General features: G+C 37.2%; 1 long non-coding RNA gene across 1 annotated transcript; it reads left to right on the forward strand.

Moving 5' to 3' along the window:
* The first annotated feature begins 7,683 nt into the window (after positions 1-7,683).
* On the forward strand, positions 7,684-22,828 carry LOC118501520. The gene is made up of 3 exons (XR_004904142.1): positions 7,684-7,694; positions 7,741-7,743; positions 22,691-22,828. It is a non-coding gene; the product is annotated as an uncharacterized LOC118501520 (long non-coding RNA).
* The last annotated feature ends 1,267 nt before the right edge of the window (positions 22,829-24,095 follow it).

A 24,095-nucleotide genomic window follows, 5' to 3' on the forward strand; every position in this document is an offset into this window, starting at 1 on the left:
TTCTCCTTAAAATTTAATGAGGAGAAAAAGAAGGAAAGATTCCCTAAGAGCAAGAGATTTGGGGATTGTGTAAGAATGTGGGCAGCCAGGTAGAGGAGGCTGTGGGCAGAGAAAAGATAACCTATTCAGTGACAATTGTGAAAAAAACTCTGACTGCTAAGATGCTATTCAGGGAGAAATCTGAAAAAGAAGTGAAAGTCTGATGAGGCTAAGTGGAGCACACTGCTCTGTGTGGACATTGGTCAAGGTCCTTTACAACCCATGATTAAGCAAGCATTGCTGGCAAGTTTTGCCTGCACAAGGGAAATGCGCCCTTTCTTCTAATACCACCCACTATCTTGAGAGTGTCAAAAGATTGAGAATCAGGACAGAAAATACGTTTTTAATAGCAGAATAATTTTAAGTAAGAATATCTACAAAAGAGAAGGGGTAAAGTGGATAATAAGGTGGGATTTCTCCAAGTACCTATGCTTCCATTTCCTTTAGGTAATTCAGTAGCGTTGAAGTTACTATTCTTTTTTTTCCATACAAGTAAGAAGGGAGGGTGCCATCCCCATGTCCATGTATTATCAACAGATAATTATCCTTAGCTATTAACATAACCAAGTCACATCATCAGAAAAGCATTCTTCATCTGAAGAATACAAAAAATTAGTTATTTTGCTAATTTCTTGAGTTACAACATTACAAAATAGTCACTATTTTTTAAAATAATACTTGCTGTGAGTTTTAAGAACAGTTACTAAAAGGTACAAACTTTCAGTTATAAGATAATTCTGAGGATATAATGTGTAGATAATGTATTCTGAGTATATAATGGTGACTATAGTTAACAATACTGATCTGTATATTTGAAAGTTGCTAAGATTAATTCTTCAAAGTTCTTATCACAGTGAAAAAACTGTGTAACTATGTGAGGTGATGGATATTAACTGATTGTGGTAATCATTTTACAAAATATACATATATGAAATCATTACATTTTATACTCTAAAATTATACAATGTTTTATGTCAATTATATCTCAATAATACCAGAAAATATAGCTATTAAAAGAAAATAAATGGAGAAAATGAGACTAGTGGATCATGGTAGTATAACATTTACTTAAAAATGTTTTGAAATAAAATATTTTTCTTCCTGTTTAAATTCAATTATTTACTCTAAAAAATGGCCACCATCTAGCAGTATGTGCCTATGTGTGTGTGTGTTGAGAAAGAAGTATAAGAAAAAACAGGAAAAAAATACTTGTTGCTTTATTATTTTGCTCCATTAGTCTATATTACATTAATGAAAATAATTCTGTATTGTGTATTACCCAGCAGAAGTCAAGGTCATAGTAAATATTATATTAAATAGGAAAGGTGACCTGTATATTAAAGACAGTTAAATTATGAATGTTGAAGAAGAGGGTGGAACCGGCTTGTTTTTTAGTTTTCTCTCTTTGCTTTTGTTTCTTAGAAGTTCCAATTTGTTAACTTTGATAGGAACTTGAAGAAAAAGAATAAACTTAACTTTAACCTAGTCCATAATAAGACAGATGGCCCAAGGAATTGCCCAGTGAGAAAGACCGTCTGGAGAACTCTGAAATGCTTCCATGTCACCATTTTCTGATTGTACAGTAGTGACAATGGAGGTAAAATGTTTCAAACAAGAAGCTTCTGAAGATCTTCTCCCAGCTTAAATTACTGCTTATTAGGTTTTTCAATTTATAGTGAAGCTGGATGCTTGGGAATGAATTGAGATGATTTTCAGAATTTGCAGTGGAGCCAGAAATATGATGCACTTTGAGACGTTAATTTACAGAACTACATAATGTATATGAAGGCAAGTTTTTGATAGATCTTATTTCATTAGTCTATTTTTTGTTTTCCACTAGTTTCTTACAATGTTTTAGAATTAGCAAAATGCATGTTAGTTTTTCCTTTCTAGGCCACATTTGCATTGTGGGCTGCATCTGGCCGGTATGTGGGCAGATTTAGGAATATCCTGTACCATTCATGTTACACCATAATCTACACAGTTTTGTATAGTGGCTTTTGATACTTTGATGATCTCCCTTTCCCCAAACATCAATACTGACCAGGTTTCAGTGCAGGACTGTGTGTGCAAAGCACTAAACAAAGGCTTCCAACTGAGGGGGCCAGAAGGGGTTGAAATCCATACCTATCCACTCTCTAAACTGAAGTCTCTGGCCCTGGAGGAAGGGAAGCCTGTTCCTAATTCAAACAGAGGCTCAATGTAGGCCCACAGTGGCTCCTACCTGGATTAACATGGTGCTTTACACCACTGCTTTTCGAACTGCAGTCTAGAACCATTTGGAGGTATGAACATTTTCTACCTATAGAATAGAAAATATCAGTATGCTTCACTGATAGCAAAGCTGTCAGCAAAACTTTTGTATCAGCTATGGTGTGTTCTGGCTTAATACATAAAATGTGTTTTTTTCTTAGGTCATTGTCAAAAACACTTGAAGGTTATTGTGTCTATCATCATACTTGATTAATGATAACAAATGATGATAATGATGCATTGATATGGTGCATTCCAGAATATTTAAAAGTATGTGTGTACTTGACCCTTGCTTGAGTTGATTGGGGTTATTTACCCTTGATAGGCAGATGAGGAAACAGAGCTTGAGATGGGTACAATGGTCTGATGACATGTTCTTTGACTAGATCTAGTATTTGGGTAGATAAAAAGAAAGATATATATAGTAAAATCCAATGTGTTATTTGTGATAAGCTATGGATTATTTTAAAAGTTTAACTGGATGTGAACCTAATCTTCCTAGGGTGAGACACAGGTGAGATGGTTTTCTAAGAGGAGGTGAGGCTATACCTCAGTAAAATGCTCTAGGTGACAAAGTTCAAGGCCAATGAAGATAGTTGGATCTACCTGGTCATATCCCTAAACTAGAGGCCTGGTGGTACCCAGGAGCTCTGGTGTGGGAATAGACCAAGAGATGATTTGGAAACAAAAATTTTTCCTTAATGGAAAAGGGTCAGGCTAGAAAACAATTTTTGGGTGAAACATTTAAAATAAAATATAGAATAAGATGAAAAAAATACAACATAACATGTTTCATTATGTTGCTTATCTTACTTCCAGGAATAATCTCAGAGGTATAGCAACTGCTTATACATGTTATTCTTTTTCAGTTGGATCAAAAAACCTTGAGCTTCAGGGTATTCTAAGTCAACAGAATACCTGTTCTGAGGTAATCTTCTAAATGATTCCTTACTTTCCTGAAGAGTTAAGACAGAGCCCCACATTAAGGTACCTCAGATCACACCTGAACCACACCCTGGGGAGACTGGGCCCTGCAGCCGTGCTTTAAACTGAAAGAAGATACATTTTAAACTAGTATTTGCCTGTGCTTAATTCAATCACAAGTAGATTATGTAAAACTAAAAAAGGTTGTTAGAAACAATATAGCACACTCACCTTTTACACAGGAGGAAATAGGCTCAAAGTTACACACATGCACGCACACACACATGCATGCATGAGTAGAAGTCAGGGCCCTCCCTACTTGGGCTTGGTTTTCTCTCTTAACACCTTACTGTATTCTTGGAAGAGAGGAAAAAATCTACAGCTGTTCTCAAAGCTGAATATCCTTTGAAAAGAAGCCTGTGGCACACTCATTGTTACCTTAAATTAAATTGGACGGTTGTGCTGGGATTAGCACCCCCACCAGCACAGAAGGAGTGTCTAGCTTTTCTCTCTGGCAGTCAAGTCCTCTGGCTGCCCAGACCCACTTGGCACATGCAAGGCACACAGGCCTGGACGCTAGGGCACTCACAGCCAGGAACAGCAGTGACAGACACCACTGACCCTCAGGTAGGAAGAGAGGCCGTAGAAGGAAACCTACACCTGAGACTGAGGAATTTAAGAAAACCAGGAAGGCCATACTTTACAGTTTTTGAAATTAATAAATGAAAAAAGTCAGATAAAAATTACAATTTTGAAACAAAAAAAAATTGTATTTCAATTCAGCTAAAAGTAATCTGTTAACTTTTTAAAAGAGGTTTCAGATTATCACTTGGCAAGATTGCAGTTATTTCCCAGAAATATGTTAAAAATTTTTTTTGAAAAAATGATTTGAACATACTTCTTTACTATATTATCAGAAAAGCAATCTTTTTCAGATTGACTATTAAAATATTAATATTTGCTGCTGAAAATAATTGTTTTCCTTTTTTTCCATATTCTTTACAAATAATGAATTTAGTAATCATATTTTACAAAACCACTGAGGTTTCCTCTTAAATGGATCTTTTATGCTGAGTGAGAAAGAAGTTTGTGTCCCTGTTCCATAAGCTCTTAAATGTGGATAAGTAGACTTCCTAATATTACGTTACTCAAGCTAAGGTCACTTTGCATTCAACATTCCACCATCAAATGAACACTAGCTTTGAGAGACCCAAAAGTAATTTTTAAAAATTAATACATGATTAGTGAAATCAATACTTCTTTTATTTAAAAAAATGTAAATTTTCTATTATGCTTCATACAATGATACCTCACTCCCCTAGCCCCGTCCCCATAGCTGGAAATAAAAGCCTGGGGCCCACCGTCATGGTGGTGAGCAGGCAGGGGCATGCAGAATGCACGCCTGGAGCCTTCACCAAGGATGATAAGCCTGTGTGAATTTTACGAGTTTCAGTATCAAGGTTGCCCTCGCCCAAGGGATTTAAGAATAAGGGGGAGGTGGGAAGGAGAGAGAAAGCAGATGTATGAATAACTGGAATTGTAAATCTTCACCGTGGCAACCTACAGCTAGGAAAAGTCTGTGATGGGTTCATGACTTAAGAAGAAAGCGACACAGCAGAATGTGAATGGATTTTCTTCAGCTACTTAATACACTGCTTAGAGCAGCTTAAGGGGGTGCATGTGACCATATGTGTATGTGTGTGTGTGTGTGTGCGTGTGTGAGAGAGAGAGAGAGAGAGAGAGAGAGCGCACATGTGAAGGGGAGGATGTCTCTGGAAATTCCTTAGAAGGAATCACTAGTGTTATATAGCTTGCCAGCTTTGGGAGCAAAAACAATACTGTTTAGCCTCAGAAGATAAATGACCAGATTTTATTAGGAGGAGGGGGGAAAGCTGCAGGGGAGGGGGATAGGATTATGAATCGAGTAACAGTGAGCAAATTGGACCCTCTGCAACACAGCACAAGGTCATGACAAAAGTCATGGTGTTGGTTGGTGAAGCTGGCTGATAGGGGAAAATGGCTCATGATGAATCGCTTCCCATTTTGCAGTATCTGGCAGTTAATGAAAATAAGATGCATTTGAGTGGTCTACGTGAACACCTGACTTTTCTTTTTCTGTCCCTCCTTCACACACATGCAAGGCCTGCTGATGTATGAAAGTAAACCTGGGCTCTAATTGTGCAATTATGAAACGGAAATGATGCAGGTTTGGCAACACAGGGAAAGAAGGCAGCTCAATAACATTGTTTAATTACAAGCAAATAAAGCTCATAGGGGAAAGAGGTGACTATTTCTGCTTTAGACTCATTAAGGAGTCTGAAACATATTGTAAAAGACTGATATTTAATTATGGGCTGGGCTGATAACAGAGAGCAGGGCCTCACTGGGAGAATGAGACCCTGTGCTCCTAGGAACTCACAGCTCCAAACATCAATTACCATGATTATCTACCCCATGCTTACAAAATGCACTGTCTCCATGTTCCATCAGCAGTCCATAAACAGGCATCACATAGACAAATTTATGGGCATGGGCAGCCAGAGCCAGGTGGGAAAGCAAGCTTCGCATTGGTGTCTTCTCAGAAAAGGAGGAAAGAAGCAGAGGAAAGAAAAATCTGTCTTCTGCACTGCTGAAAGAACATTTATTACAGAACATTTGCAGATGACAGCATTTGTTGCCCTGCTGCTTGCCTTTTTTTCCCTCCTCTGTTGCCTGTCTAAATGAGAAATGGGTGTATATGAACCAAGTCCCAGTTACTGGGAACCACATGACATGGTTCCATCAAACTTTTGGTGCTAGAGAGGCCATGGGTCTAGACCACAGGAAATTAGGTGTGAAATTCTCTCTCTTTAACCTCAGCCTCAGGGAGGAGTTAGGAAAATGTGCCTGTAAGTTTGCTTATGTAAAATTAGAATTGGCTAGAATTACAAGTGTACAGAGATCAGCATCCCAGCGGATATATTTGTTGTTCTGTGTTTTTTTGTTGTGTAGTTTTTGTTTTCAGAGTGGTTTGTGAAGTTCCAGTATTGAAGAGTGTTTGGAGACTGTAGTTCTATCAAATCTATTCTTAAAATAATAGAATACTAAGAATATGTCAGTCTACTCATTACTGATTCAACTAAAAATTTAGTCTTTAATGTACAAATCATTCCAACAACTGGTGAAAGTATTGACCAAATGGCTCATATTTTTCATTCTCTGTGTTTCTATGTGTATTTCAAAAAACAGAAAATCATCCTTTAACAACTTTATCAACTTTAAGAGCAAAATTTTGGGGGCAGTTGTTACCTCTATAGGCAAGTGCTCAGGTATATTCCATTTGAACTTATTCGAGTAAAGCTCCTTTGTAACCACTTTCTGGAACAAGATTGTCCATAAGTAATTTATGCTGATTGTCAGCCACAGATGATTGGGAAGAGCTATTGGGTGTGGGTATAGGTGGTCAGTTGGTCTATAATTCCTACCAGGTTCCTGCTATACTCCTACCATCTGCCTTTGGAACTAGAATTTTTTACACCTCTCAAATTGACAAGGGCTGAGGAATACACTGGCTGGGAAAGTTCCTGTCAGCCCCATCCTGGAGAATAAAGAAAATTTGGGCTACTTTTTAATTCTTCCAGCTCAGCTCATCAGCACTTGGTTTACATTAAAATGTAAAAACATTATACTCTGCTAATAATCAGAAACTACTGCTTTGAAGTTTCCCTATCTCTCAGCTACTACCCATGACAGATGTTTGCCACAGAAAAAGTCAGGGGGCATTTTCTTGCAAGCCTTTGCCATTGTGCCATTTAATATTTCAGCATTCTTGTGGAGTAATCAGGAAATAACACTGACTTATTTATCTCGCGTCTTGCTCCTTGCTAGGTCCTCACCAGCAGCAGTGCGACCTCTGAAGACATGCATTAATTTCACCTCAGTATTTCTATAGCATCAATTAATAAAAACTGACTATGTTTTCAACAAATGCACATGTCCTGATAAATGAGGGTCTTGACTTAATTGCTCTGTAAATTAAGAGCTCATGGTAGTGACAATAGAGAAGAGTTTTAATATTTAAAAACTCATTAAATTTGTGTACTTTTTGAGTAATTAAAGTCACAGGACCACTTTAAGGAGCTAATTTAAGTTTCATTTTAAAATGTATATCACAGATAAAGACAATTCACCTGACAAAAAAAGCTGGGCAATTGTTAGTAAATTGGGTTACTTTTTGTCCTGAGTGGTAATATGCTCTAATTTATTCTACATTTTTGTTTTTCTAGTTACAATTACTGGATTAAAATGTTGTGGACTGAGGGTTTTAAGGTCAGTTATCTATTTACCCAAGGGAAAGATACAAAGTCAAAAGGCAACTTGTTGGTTTTACCTTTTTACTTTTATCTGAATTGATCTTTTTTATTTGCATTTGATGCCTTTCATTTGAAATATATTCTAATTTAGTATCTAAAATAGTTTTTCAGGGAAAAAGTTCTGTTGTTTTTGTTTAGGACTTACAGCTGTGTAAAGATCTAAATGCTTAAGTATGTGTCGAGATGACAAAGCTTGAAAGGGTTTGGACAAACCACAAATCTTGATGACTGCAACAGGGAGGCTCTTTTGAAAGAATTCATGTCTAAATTCCTGAATAACCACTAAATACAGAGAGTGGAGATTTTTTCCCTTTAAATCAGAAGTTTTACTTTAAAAGTGATGATTTGCTCTGAGAATGATATATGACTACACAGCCTAGTGTTAAAAGTTGGGAAAAAACCTTATTCTCAGTTAAAGAAGCTTCTGTATCATTTTTTGTACCTTTCATGTTTTTTACTAGTCATGTCCATGTGTCAATGTTAGTATTGTCATCGATATTTATTCAATGATTAAACTGCAAAGTGCATCTGCTCAGTGTTCAGACGTCACTAGACATTTCAGAGTATGAACTCTCTAGGTGAACATAAGAAACCCTCTCTGGAATTTGTTCCAGTAAACTTGTGAGCTATTTTTGAAAGAACTATTTTCATGTGAACTTGATAGCTCCAAAAATAAAAATGAAAAAACCTGGGCTGGGGAGATTTCGATTACAAAAGAACATTGACCAATCTTCAAATAACATTGTATATGGAAAAGAAGTATGCACAGAAAAGGAGATGTTATATAATTTTATAAAACATTACTTTTCACAAGGTCAAGGAAATGAAGTTGATTTTCTAGGATATAAGGTGGGAAGAGGGTCTCTTACAATTGTGCTCTAAAGTAGTACTATTCCAGTTATCTCCTTAAAGAAACAGATGGATGCGGAAGAAATCTAGAGTCTATGTTCCCATGTCCTTCTAATAGAAGAAATTGTAAAAATGCAGTGAAAAGTAGATAAGAAATACACACATGGGATATAAAAAGTAAAAGAGAACTTTTTAATGCCATCCATTCATTATCTTAACCTTGCTTAATGTCCTTCCATCTTAGACTAGGAGCTATCATTCTAGAGTCTCAACTATCAGAAAACTATTATATTAAAATGTTCTCACAGTGAATCCCATGGGATTTGGGGAAGCTATGTTGCAAATGGGATTTTGCACTGTGTGAATTGCCAAACCCAAAAGATTGTGAAATCCTGTGGCTAGGCACAGGTTCTACAATATGTGCATTTGTGAAAAGGGAATGTCATCACTACATATTATTTTTACCTTTGGCAAGAATTTTATAAAATTTCAGAGCATATCACACTCAAAAATACTTCTATAAGGGTGACAAAATTGAAACAAAATTTCTCTGGGTATCCTACCAGCATGCATGTATTAATCTGTTCTAATATTGTTTTTATTTTATTTGACCTGGAAAAGAAAAAAAGAAAAACTTTAAGTTGCTTGTCCTTTAAAATCATTAATCTGTTGAAAGCAACAGTGTACCAAATACTACAAAGGGCATAAGAGATAAAAAAATAATAAAAAGGAGAAAATTTTTAAAGGATGAATACCAGAAATAAATGCAGGGAAGAAAAGAAGGGGAGATCAAAGTATCCTTTCTCTTTTTACTTCTGTTTTGGATATAAGCATATGAGAAGGGAAAAGAAATTGCTATAGAAGAGAGCATCACAAGGTGGGGATAACTGAAGACCACAATACACAGAGCCACTTATCGCAATAGAAATGTCACTTCTCATGTTAAAGGACATAGGAAGCACAGAATTGCCCATATTAAATGCTTACTCTGTTACAAAACATTCACTAAAAATAAAATTGGTTAAATCTGACCACATCATAGTTTGCCTTTTCCAGAAACCTACTTTCAGAAGCTGGCTGACGTCTCCTCATACAACAGACATAATGGGCATGTGGAAATGCTCCTCCATCCACTAGGGGGCACAAAGACACATCCACTAGGGGGCACAAACACCTTTGACCATAGGTGTTTGGATTTCAACTTTGGTTTTGGAAAGTTGTAATTCGTAAAGCTTTTTCACTGTTAGATATCACTCACTAAGGACTTATTTGCATAGAGTTCTCTAAGAAAGCTCAAATTCTATGATGAGCTCTGAACTCCACTTTACCTATAAACTTTCTTTACACTAAAGTGATGATGTGATGAAGGTGCTGGGTCTTACCTTTGGTGGTGTTCATATTTTGACAGATTTATCATTTGAGGCAAAGAATGCCTTTTATTTCAGTGTCTATAATATTTGTTGGCATTTTAACTCTGCTACTGTTATACAAGAATTCAGAAACAGGACTATTAAAAATTTTAATGCTTACATTTTATACAGCATTTTTCACTGAAACTGGTCTCAAATGTCAAATTCTTTGTCCTTCTGTACTCTTTAGAGAGTTTTGTTGTTGTATTTGTTAGTGATGGTATCCTTCTTGTGTTTTTGGTAGGGACATGAATAGCCTCATGAACAGAAGAGACGTGCCTAATGCACTGATGGGATATAGGGCCATCTTGTGCTCCCCTCTGTCTGCTATGCAGGACTTAGGTGATGGCAGGATCAAAGAGAGAGTAGCCACTCAGGAGAAAATTAAATGTTGAAAATAAAATAGCTGCAACTGATACACACTCAGTGGAGCAATAAAATGTAGTTTGCTCTGCTTGTGCCAAATGTCTAGCCAAACTGAAATATAATCCTTTAGCAACTGAACAAGTAAAAACAAAATCTGACTCAGGAATGGTCATTGGAGTTGGTTGTTCGCCACATTTCTGAACAGTTTACATCTGTTGACCATCCCTAAATCCTACTTAACTTATGAAATATGATGAGAGAACACAGTCTGAATTAATAGATGTAAAATGGATTGATTTTAATTAACACATCTTTACAATCCCATGTTCAGGATTTGGCATTTAAAGAAAACTAAAGCAATATTCAGTAGCACAAACACCATAGTACATAGAGATTTAAAAATAAGCCATAATAAGAAACATAAAGCCTACGAAACACTAAAAAGCCAAACCACGTGGAGATAGCCAGTCAAAAAAGTACAGCCCTTATAATTTAATCTAAAAATCTGACAATATAGGCATGTCTCTATTGCTGAATCACATATGATACCACTCTGATCTTTTCAGAAGAAATAAAATAATAAGACAAATACAGGTGATTTCAGAACCATTCTAGTTCCTTCAAGAACAAGATATAAAACATGCTCTTTAGAACATTGCTATTTCCCAGCAGGGATGGGCTCCTCTTGTCCCAAGCTCTGGCTGTGTGAACGGACCCTGTGTGCATGAATTCCCATTTCCTTTGTGGTTCATTTTCTGCCCCTTGGAGGCTCTAGTGACGGGGCTGCTCCTTAATGACTTGCTGGGGTATGCATGGCATTCATTACAGACACACTACATATACCTTAACAACCATGGTGTTAAAGTGGTAAAATCCACTGGTAAACACCATGGTAAAATCCATATTAAATAAATTCTCCAATAACACATATAAGTAGAAATTCCCCAAAATGGAATTTATTTATAAAAAATTATGTATTCATTATTACTTGCTTAAACTTCAGTCACCTTCAAAATATTCTCCATTTGATATAATATACCTATTGAGACTTTTTTTTCACTGTTCAAAACGGTTTTTGAACTTGTTGATTTTAATGCCTTTTAGTGCTTTTACCATTTGATGGCCAGTAGTTCAATCTTCCTAAAGTTATAAAATCACATGTAATCAATAAAATATTCACTTTATTCAGGACTTTTCTATCATTGTTCATCACACTTGCATTTCTTCACTATTCTAACTTCATGAATATATTTTTCTTTTTTTTACACTTAAAGCTCTCTAGTTTTAAGATTGTAATTATTAGTGATTTGGGTTTTCTTTTATGAATAACAGTGGAAATTCCAAGAGCCCCTGCTTTGTAGGTGAAAATGATGCTACCGATTAGTAGCAGACCCTTTGCTTTGAGTTCTTTTTCCAGATGGATTTATACTGTTTTGTGTTTCTCTTACCTGGTCAGCCTATCCTCCTCAGCTGTTACTTTTCTCTACAATAATATGTATTTTGATGTCATTAGGCTTTGTAACAAACTGAAATTAATGGGGCAGGTTTGATAAGAGTATTCATGAACTGGGTCACAAATGCACAGTCCTCTGTTCATGGATCCATCTAATCACAGGTGCCATATGCATCCAACACTCTCTAAAATTCTCATACTTTCATCTGAATTTCTGTTAGGTACTTGCAGAATCACAAAACATATTTTTAAATGTTATCTATATAGTCAACAATTCACCCATGGAATTTTTAAAGGTAGTTTCTCTGTCTGGGAGAAAAAAAACAGGCACATTAAACAACTTATATGTACAGCTGTCTAATTGCTTGCACATTCGAGGACACTAGGAACTGTCACTGAAAGAGAAGTAAACCCAGCCTTTGAGATTCTGCGATGAACTCATAGCTCTGCTGGGGATTAACCTCTCCAGTTTTACAGTTCCAGAGGCATTTGTATATATTTTGGGGGTGCTGCTAGATTCTTTATATTGAAATTTTAAGTAGCTTAGCATTACCCAAATGATATGAAATTGGAAAACCTCAAAAAGAAAATGTTGTTTTGATCTATAACACAAAGCCAGTTCAAATTCCTGTAATGTAATTCAACTACATAATAATATTATACAACCAAAGATGATATTCTGATGAGAGACAGAAATTTACAAATCATATTTAGATATGGATGCCTGTGATGCATCTTGAACTCCATGTGAAGGAGAACCCAGGCATCATTTTGGTTTCTGTAAAAGCTAGGCACAAATAACTTAAAATCCTATTTCAGAAAGAAAACCTGATCATCAAGGGCTCTAAGTATCTGAACAACTTAACCATAATTCAGACAATAGCAATAATAATGCTATAAAAGCCACCAGGTGTTGTTATGATAAGGTCTTTGCAAATGCTCAGTAGGCTAGGGTATTTTTCTATATCTAGAAGTTAGATTCCAAATAAATCATGGAAGTTGTTCATAATATGATGTGACTACATTTTGTTTTTTCTGAAATTGTGGTGTGCTCATCAGCCTTCCGTGCTTCACTGCCCCTTTTCCCCTGATAACATACCCTTACCCAAAGGACTAAGCTCCAAATAATATCTAATGGAGACACTCAGAAGAAAAATTCTACAGTATCCATCATTTATCTCATTTCTGCTTCTCTGCTGTTCATGTTCTGTGTCTACTGTATTTTCTTTCCACATAAAATTTCTGAAGGAAACAGTTTGCAGAGTATCATCTGTAATTAACTTAAATTCAATGATTTAGTATTCCCCTTTATTTCTTTTGGTGGTTATGATCAGTGAATTCTTTAGTAATCAATATAGTTAATATGGGTGTCTGCACACATTTGCTATCACACACAGAGCTTTCAACATTATCATGTAAGTTGTCCAGAGTTTCCAAATTTTGATTATTTAAACAAAAGCAGATTTTACCTCTACAAAACTTTACAAAGATGTCTAACAACCAAAAGAAAAAAAAAGACAAATGGTTATTTGGTTTCAATGTAACATGTGCATCTTTTTTGCCTTAATAATTTCCTTCTGTTTATTTTCCATTAAAAAGGAGGTGGTTATACAATCCAATGTGAATATTTATAAAGATCCAGAACTTTCTTTGATAGTGTGCATTAGTTTATACCATTTTTAATCCATACAGATCCTATTATTATTTATGATACAAATTGCCATATAGCTTAGTTAAATTTTGAAGCTGAGGATATGAATACTACATTGGTTTCTCAGGGTCTCCTTCTTGTCAGAAATTTTCTCTTAAGATGCACTGATAAAATATTGATTGCTTAGAAAACAAAGTTGCAATATTTACCATTTTGTGAGCACCATGACAAATTAGAGAACATCGTTGTTTAAATTAAATGTTAAAGTAGGTTAGTCTAGACATTTATAATGGTGCATGTAATTATCCCAAACACCTATGAAATATCAACAAATTAACTGTCTCTGAAGAAAAATAAGTAATATTTGAAATACTACAGTTTGAGCACCGGGGCCTTTAAACAAATGATGTCACACAGTCTAGGAGGCTTTGTCATGTTCAGTAAATTAGCATGGCCTAACCACAGCAGAAAATTTCCTTGAGCTGCAATAAAGACTAAATGCTTTCAGACTCCCATGATCCTTTGTAGTCATCGTTTTAAAGCACTGCCTTAGTGAGCTAAACCTGTAAAGTTTTCTTTTGAGCGGCTGTGAGTTGATTAGATCTATTTCAGCCTAGTCGTGGTAATAGGCTCCTCTCTGCGAAACTGCTTACCCTCTGCTCCCCTGGCAGCTGGAGAGACTGGAATTAATCAGGTCTGCTGGGGACTTCCTCAGCATCTCCGCAGGCCAGCGATATGGAATCATTTACCACAGAATCTGACTGTCAACTCTTTGTCATTTAGGCTTTTGATTATGCTTTCTTTCTCTCTTTCCTTTTCTTTCTTTCTTTTTCTCAGAAAAAGATGGAAATGGATGACAGATTATCCTAATGCAGAATTTTACTAGTGACTTACACAGGTATCAACATCACCTTTGATTTGTGCTTAAAAAATGTGGGTGTGTGCTAAGATAGTGAGGATCTGCTATTAAAATTAATGTTTTTTCCTTATTAAGGTATATAGCCAGCCAAAATAAAGGCAGGCAGTCATTGGTACACTGTCTTTTGATCTGAAGCAGGATACATTTAGAGAACTCATTTTTGAAGGACCTTCCTTTATTGGTCCCTTTAGCAGAATTCCACAAAAAGATCCACCTATGTCTCCAGCTCAAGTTTGTCTATTTTGGCATGTGGAGAAACACTATTTACAACACAAAGGATATTAGCATTCATGGCCAAACATTTCCAAGTACCCACTAAATTTACAAAGAAACAGATTCGAGTCCACAAAAAAATCTGAGTCTAATTTCAGTATTTGATTTTCCCATATGCAAATATCTTGATAATTGAGTTGCCTGATTTTATGTTTAAAATTTAAAAAAATTCCCATAATGTTACAATAAAAATAAACCACCCAAATCAAACTATAATTTTACATTAAGAATTTTTATCTTGGGGCAAATTTTCTTCAACTTAGCAACCAAGAATATTTTCTCTTATTTCAGTAGTATAATTGTTTGACAGGGTTCTCCTTCCAAGGAAAACACATACTCACCAGATAGGGGAAAGACATTTAAATATCTTCTCTAGGGTATAACCATAATAATTATATGTAAATGCTGGGACTTAATGCTTCTAAAATTGTGATACAACATATTCCAGAATAAATGTAATCCCCTAGAAGTATTTTTGCAGCCAATATTTTCTTTCACCTAATTGGTATGAAGGCTGTAATGAGTCAGAAAGAGAAATCCTGTATATTGTAAATGCCAGGATGTAATGAATACATTGGTATCACATCACCCATACCAATAAAAGTGTTGCTGAAACAGACAACAGACTACATGTGTTTACCTTATGATGTAAATGCCCTGCTTTCTGTATGGATTTTCTGAGCACTGCAAGAAGTTTGAACTTAGGAATTGTGAGTTATGTTGAGCTTGTGGGCTCTACATGGAATGTAGCTTTCTCATTTGTTCTTCTGACACTGTTTATGTCTGGTTGAGCCACAAATAGACATAAATACAGCACAGATTGGAGGGCTCCCTTTCTGTGTGTTTGTTAGTCGAGAGTGTGTACCTAAACCTTTTCTCATGAGAAGAAGGAACAAGAACTCAATGGCAGAGCACTAGAATAAACTATGCCAAGGGCACACAGCTCATTTACATTGTGCTGACATTTGGGCTTATGTATTTTTAAGAATTGCATTTCTTTAAAAAGGGGTTCAGGCCTTACTTAATACCACTCAGTCTCAAATGAATTGGCAGAGCCTTTGCTTTTTTGGACTGTACACTTTCTCGTGGTCTTCCTGTCTCTCTCTCTCTCTGGTTATGGGCTCCAGTTCAGTCTCCAGCTGCCATCATCACACAGCTTTTTACTATGTGAGTGGGCAGGATGCCCAGGTGCCTCCCGAGGGTCCTCACCTACATTGCTCATTAGCCACCCTTTCGAAGGAAAAACTATACTGCCACAATGTTCTCTGTTGCCTTGTAGTTCCCACAGGGCCAGGAGACACTAATTTCTCTGCTGTTCTCAGGTGTCGCAGACATCAGGGCCATAAAGGGATGTTGCTAAGGTAATTTGGCATTGCCCCTTCCAACAATGCAGTGTGCACTTGGCAAATTCAATGAGAAAGAGGGAGGAGAGGAAAAGAGAGATGGGGCAGAGAGTGGGAGAGAGGGAGGAAGGGAAATAGGAATAGAAGGAGGGAGGCAGAGAGGAAGAGTGAGGGAGTGAAGCAGAGAGAGAGAAGGAGAGGAAGAGGGAGGGAGAGAGAACAAGAGTGAGAGTGAGAGAGAGCTGCTCACTAATTGAGCTATTTTACAGACTGCAGAGGCACCTGGAAAGCAGCCAATCATTACTCAATGTCTTAATAGTATAGAGACTCTTGAACCATTCCAAGAAAGAATTTTCACATATTTGTTTGTTTGTTTTATTTTCATTTGTCTTTTGGGGTGATGTAGGAAGAGGAAAGGGTGGGAATAAGAGCATAGAAAAGGCAGAGGGTAATAATTGTGAACAACAGTGGAATGTGTGTAAATCCAGATATTAAAATATGAAAAGCCAGTATGTATTCACAGACTGGCAAGATGATAATTTACAATGGCAAAAACAAACAAACAAACAAACAAATGAACAAAAAACAAGTTGGGAATTTTACAGGACTCCAATCATTTTTATAAAGTTTCTTTTTTTCTTTCCTTTGAATAGGTGACGTGTGTGTGTGTGTGTGTGTGTGTGTGTATTTCTCAGTGGCCATTCTCTGAGTCAGCACTGACCTGTCATGCTGGAACTTGCTGGGACTGCTTCAGGATGAAGCTGTGGACACAGGCCATGATAGTTTGCTTTGGAAACTGCCCTGGGTTAGAGTGGATTTGTGATTGGCAGCATGGCTGGAGCTGGAAGGCTCTGCCAACCCATACCCCTCTTTTTTTCCTAAACTTGGCTCTAAATCTCCCTTTTCCTGGAAGCTTCTGGGACTGTTCTCTCTCAATGTTCTCCTTTCAATCCTTTATGCACATTTCACATCAGTGTGTTCACTTGGCATAGATTTCTATTCATTGATTTCTTTTTGAGTCATTTGGTGTCTGCTCCTTCTTGATTGGAATATAACCCCGCTCAGTGAGTGGACCATGTCTTCAACTTATTTTATTGTTTTTCTACAATACTTTCTCAAATACTATGTGTGCTGAAACCTTTACTAAGGCTTATTTATTGAACTACTAGAGAGAATCATAGCTGTTTGCTGAAGCTTCCATTTCATTAAAATCTTAGCCAACCCATTCAAATTCTGTGCACCTCATTTTATCAATATTAAGAATAACCACAATGATGCATTATCAAATGTTCTATGAAAATTAATGGATAATTAATGGCGACAGTGCAAGATAGTGATTAAGAGGGCTGGCCCTGGAGTCAGGCTTCCTGGTTTGAATCCTGGATCTGTACTGACTAACTGTTCAATAATTATAATGCTCTACATCTACCATTCAGTTTTAGTCTTAACAGTTATTGAATGTTTACTCTGTGCCAGACCCCATAACAAGCAATTTCTAAGTATTCTCTCACAATGTCACCACAGCATCCCTATGAAACAGATATAGTTATTATTTGCATTTTGCACATGAGGGAGGTCAAGTGCTTAACATAGTACCTGCTATATAGTAGGTACTCGTACTCATAAAACTAAAACCATTTGGGGAGTTCAAAGTTTTCTGAAAATGGAAATTAAAAGAGAGGACCAACTTACATCTCCTTTCTCCAGTCTTCCTCGCCTTGTTCCGGGTTTGTGCTTTATGAAGCAGCACACGCCTGGTATGATGTATATGCATCCAGAAGCAGAGTTTACAGTGACAGCAGGGACAGCAGAATGAAGCTTGACTCGTGTTCCCGCCAATCCTGCTTCCCCTACGTACTGCATTCCTCTTGGAATGTCCCAGCCAAGTGCCCCATGAAAGGGTTTTACTACTGAGATTGGCTTCTCCTCAAACTGTCAGAACCATTGCCAAGTGTTGCTGTCAGATAGAGGCATATCTTCTCCCTTTCAGAATTCTAACATTCTCTATGGCTTAAAAAAAGTACATTTGTATGTGTATGTACTATTTGTGTTTCTCTATGTGTGTGTATGTGTTTAGACACGAGGGGTGACTTATGTTTGGGTCTAATTTATAAATGATTGTATCAGTAACTGAACTTGTCAGAACACTGAGCATATACTATAGATGTGTCTAGAATTAAGTGAGCAGTTGGTGTAGTTTATAAATGCTGAAAAAAGTATTTTCCATAAGTTTAGTATTTTCATTATAAGAGCCTCTTGTAAATAATAAAATGTTTTGTCTTGTTTTAAATTTAAGTAATATATTTTATTATAAAAATAGACATAATGCCATCTTTATTCCTAGATCAGTTAATTAAGTTTTCTAAAAATTTTAAGGTAGTCAGTATTAGACCTTTTAAAATATAAAGTCACTTAAAAATATTCCCACTTTCATTAATTAAAAAAATCACTAAAATTCAAAGGAAGTTAGGATGCTCCCATAGCAGTTAAAGGGGACATTGTTTCTGGAACAATTATTTCTTCCACTTACTGAGCACTTATTATTTTATTAGATCCTAATTTAAGGCTAGAGGGAGAGATATGATCCAATTTTTACAGATGAGGACACTGCCTGAGAGAAACAATTCTATTTGTGTAGGCCACGTCTTGTGTGTCAGAGCTTATTTCATATGTGGGCTCTCTGAATCCAGTCTGAATCCTTTAACTACCATGCTATCTTGCATCCAATGAAAGCATCAGAAACTCATATCTGTGTACATACTAGCCTGGGGGTCAGATTACAGCTTCCAGATAAAATTCAGAACATTGATTAAATTTGAATTTCAGATAAATAAGTAATTAGTAACAAGTAATTGGTTGTATCTTCAGTAGTATGTTGCATGGGACATAGTTATACTAAAAATATTTATGCTTATCTTAAATTTAAATTCAGCCAAGTGTCCTGTATTTTTATTTGCTAAATCTGTCAACTGTAATCTGAATATACACAGAAAGCAAGAAGCATTATCTCTGTCTCTGTCTCCCTGTAATCCTCTCTTGTCATTAAGGGGTTCCAAGAGATTGCTGCTTTTTTTTGTATTCTTCTCCTCTTCCATCCCCTCCCCTCCTCTCCCCTCCCTTCCCCTCCCCTCCCCTCCCCTCCCCTCCCCTCCCCTCCCCTCCCTTCCTCTCTGCTGTCCTCTCCTTTTCCTTTTCTCCCCCTCACCTTTGGTCCTCTTTGTTCCTTTCTTGCTCTTACTTGCTGTGACAAAGCCCCTGGAAGCTCCATGGAGGGCCTGGCTTCTGAGGACCCTGCCCTCCAGGATGCCTGCTTTGGTGGGAGCAATGTCTGCATTGGGCTTGAAAATGACTCTCCTGTAAAAGCTGTTGCATTGTCAGTGCCTATGGAGGTTTAGTGCAGCTGCTCTTTTAGGTTCCTACTTTGCAACCCTGCACTCTAGGCTTTGATCAGAAGTTAATGAGGACTGAACAGGAGGAACACTGAGTATGAGGCACCATACTCTACTCAGATGACCTTTCACTTTTATCACATCTTAGAAGACACCTTCCCTGTATCCCTATAGGCCTCTCCAGTTCTTGTGTCAATAAATCCCACCTCCTAGCCCCACAGAGATGCTGGAACATGCCCTGTGTTCAATGAGCTATGATTTACACTCAGTATGAGATCCTCTACTAGACTACTCCCAATTTATTTTGGGGTGCTCTTTCTCATGTCACTTGAACAAAGACATTGCATGGATGAGGAGATCATTTATAGTGCATTGGAATATTTTTGAGGTGAAAATTAACAAGCATGATGTGTGATTTTTTGAAGTGCACATCATAAAAGATGTATAAGGGGCTACCAATGGAGTGCATATGCAGACAGGCATGGGCGATATCCAGCTTTTGCATTTGTCATCTGTGTTACATCAGACAAGTTAAATTACTGAGTGCTCTAAGTGTACCTCCAATGGGTCAAGATCCCTAGTGATTCCTGGGATTTTCAGAAAAAGGACATTCTTAATCCAAACTTTCAGGAATTCCATCAGAGATGATTAAATTCCTGAGAGAAACCATAATATCACTTAGTTTATGATCCTTATGAGGAATTCTTGGGTATCTGATGCACAAAGCCAACGCTAGTTTTACTCAAGGCCTTACAGTTTACTTAAGTTTCTGAATGCCAAACCTGGTCATGTCCTGGTCACTTTCAGGACCACATCAGGGAAGAGGATCAGCTTGGTGTGTTGAAAAGAATACAACTATGGGGTTAGATCTAGATTAAATCCCAGCTACAGGGCTTTTCCCAGCTCAGTGCCACTGGGAAAGTTCTGAACCTCAGTTTCCTCATCTGTAAATTTTATATAATGTTACCTTATAAACACTGTTGTGAAAATCTGTCATAGAGATTCAATCATAACAGGGATTAGTAAGTGGTGTTCTAATACTATCATTAGCATAGTCATTATTAATTTTTTAAAGATTTTATTGATTATGCTATTAGAGCTGTCCCATTACTCCCCTCCATCCCCCTCCACCCTGCACACCATCCCCCACCCACATTCTCCCCCTCTAGTTCATGTCCTTGTGTCATAGTTCTTTAGCTTCTACATTTTCCATACTATTCGTGCCCTCCCTTTGTCTATTTTACCATCTATGCTACTTATTCGCTGTACCTTTTCCCCCTCTCCTCCTCCCACTGCCCTGTTGCTAACCTTTCATGTGATCTCCACTTCTGTGGTTCTCTTCCTGCTCTAGTTGTTTGCTTAGTTTCTTTTGGTTTTGCTTTAGGTGGTGTTGTTAATAATTGTGAGTTTGCTATCGTTTTACTATACATGTTTTTATCTTCCTTTTTTTAGATAAGTCCCTTTAACATTTCATAAAAAAAGGGCTTGGTGATGATGAACTCCCTTAACTTGACCTTGTCTGAGAAGCACTTTATCTGCCCTTCCATTCTAAATGAAAGCTTTGATGGATAGAGCAATCTTGGATGTAGGTCCTTGCCTTTCATGAGTTGGAATACTTCTTTCCAGCCCCTTCTTGCCTGTAAGGTCTCTTTTGAGAAATCAGCTGACAGTCTGATGAGAACTTCTTTGTAGGTTACTGTCCTCTTCTCTCTTGCTGCCTCTAGGATTCTCTCCTTCATTTTTACCTTGGCTAATGTAATTATGATGTGCTTTGGTGTGTTCCTCCTTGGGTCCAACCTCTTTGGGACTCTCTGAGCTTTCTGGACTTCCTGGAAGTCTATTTCATTTGCCAGATAAATTTTCCACTTGTTGCTCTTCCTCTTCTTCTGGTACCCCTATAATTCAGATGTTGGGATGTTTAAAGATGTCCCGGAGGTTCCTAAGCCTCTCCTCATTTTTTTTGAAGTCTTATTTCTTCATTCTTTTCTGTGTGGTTGTTTCTTTCTTCCTTCTGGTCCACTCCATTGATATGAGACCCAGCTTTCTTTCCATCACTGTGGTTCCTTGTGTATTTTTCTTCATTTCACTTATTGTAGCCTTCATTTTTTCATCTAATTTGCAACTAAAATCAACCAATTCCGTGAGCATCCTGATCACTAGTATTTTGAACTGTGCATCTAATAGGTTGGCTATATCTTGGTTGCTTAAAAGAATGGGTTCTGGTGTTTGCATTTGTTCTTCTGTTTCAACCATCTCTTTTTCTTTTTTTGGTCTTGTCACACCTGTTACGTGTGTGGGGCAAAGCCTTAGGTGTTCACCAGGGCAGGGCAACCCAGTCGCTGGGTTGTGACATTGTATGTGGGGATGGGGTCCAAGAGGGAGCAATGGCGCTTGCTCTACTCTCTGCTGATTTCAGTCCCTTCCACTACTTCCCCCAAGCAAACTGGGCCTTTCTGGTGCTGATTCCTGTGTGGGTGGGCTTGTGCACCCCATGGGTTTTTCCAATGACCTCTCCTGTGAGGCTGGGAGTCTCTCTGTGTGCCTCAACACCCAGAGGTGTTTTCAATCAGTGCCCCAAGGCTCTTATTTCCCAGTGCTGGGATCCTGGGTTGCGCACACTGCCTTGCTTCATAATCACCGCCTCACTAGTCTGATGGTTGCCACCCATCAGCTGGGGTTTGCCAGCTGTGGCTTGTGTGCCCAGGGTCCACCTGCTGCAGTCTTACCCACCCAGTCCCAATGCTCTTTGTGCGGTACAGTGACCCCTCTCTGCCTGGCTGCCTGACTCTGCCCCTTTTACCGGTCTGGATGGATGTGTTTATTTCAACTCCTTTGTTCTCCAACTATCATACAGTTCAATTTTCTGTCAGTTTTGGTTGTTCTTCTGTTTCTAAATTATTGTTGTCCCTATCTTGGTTGTGTGAGGAGGCACAGAGTGTCTTGTCTACCTATGCCTCCATCTTGGCTGGAAGTACAGTATACTTATTATTGTTAACATTAGCATTATACCACCATAGATAGACAGGCTACTTTTATAAATATTGGCAGATCTTTGATACAGTTTTTTTTTTATATTCTTTAAAGCTGTGCTGGCCTGAGGTAGCCAGTAACCTGAGGTGACTATTGAGCACTTCAAATGTTATGTGCTATATATGTAAAATACACAGTAGATTTTGAAGATATAGTATGAAAATAAGAATGTAAAGTATCAATAATTTTTACATTGTTACACATTAAAATGGTAATAAGTTGAACATTTTAGCTGTGTCCTTTTACTTAAATTGAATGTGGCTATTAGAAAATTGAAAATTAGAAATGTGATTCATACCTAAGCTTACATAAGCACAGTTTAGAGATAGTGAAGGTTTACTTCCAGACTGCTATAATGAGTTAGTTGTGCAGTAAAGAGAGTCACATGAATTTTTTGGCTTCCCAGTGTGCATAAAAGATATACACACACTATACTGTAGCCTATTAAGTATGCAATAACATTATGTCTGAAAATGTAGATATCTTAATTAAAAATACTTCATTGCTAAAAAATTCTAACCATCATGAGCCTTCAGTGAATTGTAATCTTTTTACAGGTGGAGGGCTTACTTCGATGTTAATGGCTGCTCACCAATCAGTATGGTGCTGGCCCAAGGTTGGGATGGCTGTGGCAATTTCTTAAAAAAAGTTTACCAATGAAGTTTGCTAGCTGATTGACTCTTCCTTTCACAGATTATTTCTCTGTGGCTTGTAATGCTGTTCGATTGCATTTTACTCAAGGAGAACTTCTTTCAAAATTGGAGTCAATCCTCTCTAACCCAGCTGCTGGTTTATCAACTCAGTTTATGTAATGTTCTAAATCTTTTGTTGTTATTTCAAAAATTTTCACAGAATCTTCACCAGGGGTAGATTCATCTAAAAAAAAAAGATCTGCTTCTTTTTTTTTCCTCATCCATAGGAAGCAACTCTTCATTCATTAACGTTTTATCATGAGATTGCTGTAATTCAGTCACATCTTCAGGCTCCACTTCTAATTCTAGTTCTCTTGTTATTTCTACTACATCTGCTGTTACTTCCTCCACTAAAGTTTTGAATCCTTCCAAGTCATCTATGATGGTTGGAATAAATGTCTTTCAAACTCCTGTTAATGTTGGTATTTTGACCTGTTATCATGAATCATAAATGTTTCTAATGACATTTAAAATGGTAAATGCTTTCCAGACATTTTCAGTTTATTTTGCCCAGATCCATCAGCAGAATCACTATCTATGGCAACTTTATCCTTATGAAATTTATTTCTTAAATTATGAGATTTGAAAGACAAAATTACTTTTTGATCTTTTAACTAGCAGTATAATTATGGTGTTAGCAGCCATTGAAACAATATTAATCTTATTTTACATCTCCATCAGAACTCTTGAGTGACCAGATGCACTCTCAGTGAGCAGTAATATTTTCAAAGGAAATTTTCTGAACAGTAGGCTTAAAATATTTAGTAAACAATGTTGTAAACAAATGTTCTGTCATCAAGACTTTGTTGTTCCATGTATGGAGCACAGGTGAAGTAGAGTTAGCATCATTCCTTAAGGTTCCTAAGATTTTCAGAATGTTAAATGAACATTGGCTTCAACTTAAAGTCATCAGCTGTGTTATCTCCTAGTAAGAGAGTCAGTCTGTACTTTGAAGTTTTGAAGTCAGGCATTGACTTCCCTCTAGTTATGAAAAACCTAGATGGCATATTCTTCTAATATAAGGATGTTTTGACTATATTGGCAATCTGTTAATGTAGCCACCTCTTTAATTATCTTAGCTATATCTTCTGGATAATTTGCTGCAGCTTCTACAATAGCACTTGCTACTTCACTTGGTGCTTTTGTGTTATAG

Source organism: Phyllostomus discolor, chromosome 6, assembly GCF_004126475.2.
Source record: "Phyllostomus discolor isolate MPI-MPIP mPhyDis1 chromosome 6, mPhyDis1.pri.v3, whole genome shotgun sequence".
NCBI classification, from domain to species: Eukaryota; Metazoa; Chordata; class Mammalia; order Chiroptera; family Phyllostomidae; genus Phyllostomus; species Phyllostomus discolor.